The following is a 3,482-nucleotide window of genomic DNA, read 5'->3' as shown; positions in this document are numbered from 1 at the left end:
ATGAGGCACAGCAGTCCAGGGACAAGGACTGAAGGCAGAAGGGGACAGGAAAGCTGGTGATAGGGAACCCAAGGTTGAGTAAGGACAGTGTTGACATGTAATGGGGTTCTTAACCATTGTCATAGGGCAATACGTGTACTAACTGTTTAATGAGAAACTATTTCGTTCTGTAAAACTTCATCTAAAGTAAGAATAGCAGCACAAAAAGAGTGTAATCAATGTCACTGAATTGTACATGTAGAAATTTTTGAAATGGTGTATCTTTGGCAATGTATATTTTCACCCAAAAAAAAAAAGGTCCTCCAAGGCCGAGAAGGGAGAGTGTTGACAAGTCGTGGGGTTGTTAACCAATGTCATAGAACAATATGTGTACTGACTGTTTAATGAGAAACTATTTGTTCTGTAAACCTTCACCTAAAGTACAATAAAAAAATTTTTTTAAAAGTGCATAATTTAGTGGTTCTTAGTATATGCACAGAGTTGAGAAACCATCACCATAATCTAATTTTAGAACATTTTCATCACCAAATAAGAAACCTCCTACCCATTAGCAGTCATACCCCATTTCCATCCCATCCCCAGCCCTAAGAAACTACTGTTCTACTTTCTGTCTCTATAGATTTGCCTATTCTGGGCATTTCACATAAATAGAACTATACAATATCTGGTCATCTGTGACTGGCTTCTACTTAGCATAATGTTTTTAAGGTTTATCTATGTTGTATAATGTATCAGTATTTCATTCCTTTTTATTGCTGAATAATATTCCATTGTAAGGATATATTACATTTTGTTTGTCCATTCATCAGTTAATGGACATTTTGACAATTTTCACCTTTTGGCTATTATGAATAATGCTGCTATGACTATTCATGTACAAGTATTTTTGTGGCCATATGCTTTTATTTCTCGTGGTCATATGGTAACTGTTTATTTTGAGGAACTGCCAAATTGTTTACAAAGTGGCTGCACAATTTTACAATCCCATCAGGAATGTATGAGGGTTCCAAATTCTCTACATTCTCACCAACTCTTGTTATTATCTGTCTTTTTTATTTTAGTCATTCTAGTGGGTATGAGATATCTCATGACTAATGATTTTTGAGCCTCTTTCCATGTGCTTACAGCCCACTTCTGTGTCTTCTTCGGAGAAATGTCTATTCACATTATTTGCCCATTTTTAAATAGAGTTACTTGTCTTGTTAATTGTTGGTTGGAGAGTTCTTTATACATTTTGGATACAAGTCTCTTATCAGATATATGATTTGCAAATATTTCTCCTACTCTGTAGGTTGTCTTTTCACTTTCTTGATGGTGTTAAAATGCAAAAATTGTTAATTTTGATGAAGTCCAACTTATTGATTCTTTTCCCCTTGTCATTTATACTTTTGGTGTCATATCTAAGAAACCATTGCCTAACTAAAGGTCATGAAGATTTACCCCTACATTTTCTTCTAAGTGTTTTATAGTATTAACTCTTACATTTAGGTCTATGATCTATTTTTAGTTAATTTTTGTATATGGTGTGAGGTAAAGCTCCAAATTCATTCTTTTGCATGTGTTTATCCAGTTGTCTCAGTACCACTGGTTGAAAAGATTCTTTTTTCTCCAATTGTCTTGACATCTTGTCAAAAATCAATTGACAATAAATGCTGAAGTGTTTATTTCTGGACTCTCAATTATCTTCCAATGATCTATATGTCTGTCTGTACGCCAGTACCATACTTTCTTAATTACTGTAAATTTGAGAGAGTTTTGAAATCAGGAAATATGAGTTTTCCAACTTTGTCCTTCTTTTGCAAGATTGTTTTGTCTATTCTGGGTTCCTTGCATTTCCACATGAATTTTAAGATTAGCTTGTAAATTTCTTTTTTTTTTTTAAATAATATTTTACTGGTTTTTGGTGAAAGTTTACATAGCAAGTTAGGTTCCCCTTTGACAATTTCCACGCAAATTTTTCAGTGACATTAGTTACATGTATCACAATGTGTTAACATTCTCTTTAATTGTGTTCAGTTTGTTCCATTTCTGGTACTCTAGTTTTCCTGCCCCCTTATCTTCTCATCTTTTTTTTTATTGTACTTTAGATGAAGGTTTACAGAGCTAACTAGCTTCTCATTAAACAATTAGTACACATATTGTTTTGTGACATTGGTTGCCAACTCCACGATATGTCAACACTCTTCCCTTCTTGATCTTAGGTTCCCCATTACCAGCTTTCCTGTCCCTTCCTGCCTTCTCATCGTTGCCCCTAGGCTGATCTGCCCATTTAGTCTCATTCTGTTTTATGGACCTGTCTAATCTTTGGCTGAAGGGTGAACCTCAGGAGTGAATTCATTAGTGAGCTAAAAGGGTGTCCAGGGGCCATACTCTAGGGTTTCTCCAGTCTCTGTCAGACCGGTAAGTCTGGTCTTTTTTTTTTTTTTTTTCCAGCTTGTAAATTTCTGTAAAAAGAAAAAAAAGTTACCTAATATTTTGATTTCAAACCATAGTGACCCTATAAGATGACAGAGTAGAACTGTGCCATAGGGTTTCCAAGGCTGTAATTTTTACAGAAGCGGACTGCCACATCTTTCTCCCATTGAGTGGCTAGTGGTTTTGTACCACCATAAAGAATGAAGTAAATATGTAGATTAATATGGGGTAGTATTGTCGCCTTAATAATATTAAATATTCTGATCCATGAGCATGAGATCTTTCCATTATTTACATCATCTTTAATTTCTTTCAAAAATGTTTTGTAGTTTTCCATATACAACTCTTCTACTTCTTTTGTTAAATTTATTCCTAAGTATTTTATTCTTTTTGATGTTATTGTAAATGAAATTGCTTTATTAATTTCATTTTTGGATTGTTCATTGCTAGTGTTTAGAGATACAATTGATTTTTGTATATTGATCTTACAACCTGCAATCTTGTCAAATTCATTTATTAGTTCTGTTTTTTTTGTGTGTGTGTGGATTCCTTAGGATTTTCTATACACAAAATCATGTTATCTGCAAATAGAGGTAATTTTACTTCTTCCTTTCCATTCTAGATGCCTTTTATTTCATTTTCTTGCCTAATTGTCCTTACTGGAACATCCAGTGCAATGTTGAAGAGAAATGGCAAGAGCAGACATCCTTGTCTTGTTCTTGATCTTAGGGGAACGGCATTCAAGTTTTTCACCATTAAGTATGATTTTAATATGGGGTTTTCATAGGTGCCTTATGTTAGGTTGAAGAAGTTTCCTCCTATTCCTAATTTGTTGAGTACTTTTTATCATAAAAGGATATTGGATTTTGTCAAATGCTTTTTATGTGTCTACTGTTATGATCCTGTAGTTTTTTATTTTATTCCATTAATATGGTGTATTACTTTTTCAGAGTTAAAACATTCTTGAATTCCTGGAATAAATCACACTTGGTCATGGTGTTTAATCCTTTTTTTTTTTTTTTTTTGTTAGTTTTTTGTTAGTATTTTATTGATGTGTTAGTGTCTAT

The sequence above is a fragment of the Trichechus manatus genome, unplaced genomic scaffold, assembly GCF_000243295.1.
Source record: "Trichechus manatus latirostris isolate Lorelei unplaced genomic scaffold, TriManLat1.0 scaffold00067, whole genome shotgun sequence".
Lineage (NCBI taxonomy): Eukaryota > Metazoa > Chordata > Mammalia > Sirenia > Trichechidae > Trichechus > Trichechus manatus.
Note: the sequence above shows the minus strand (reverse complement) of the source record.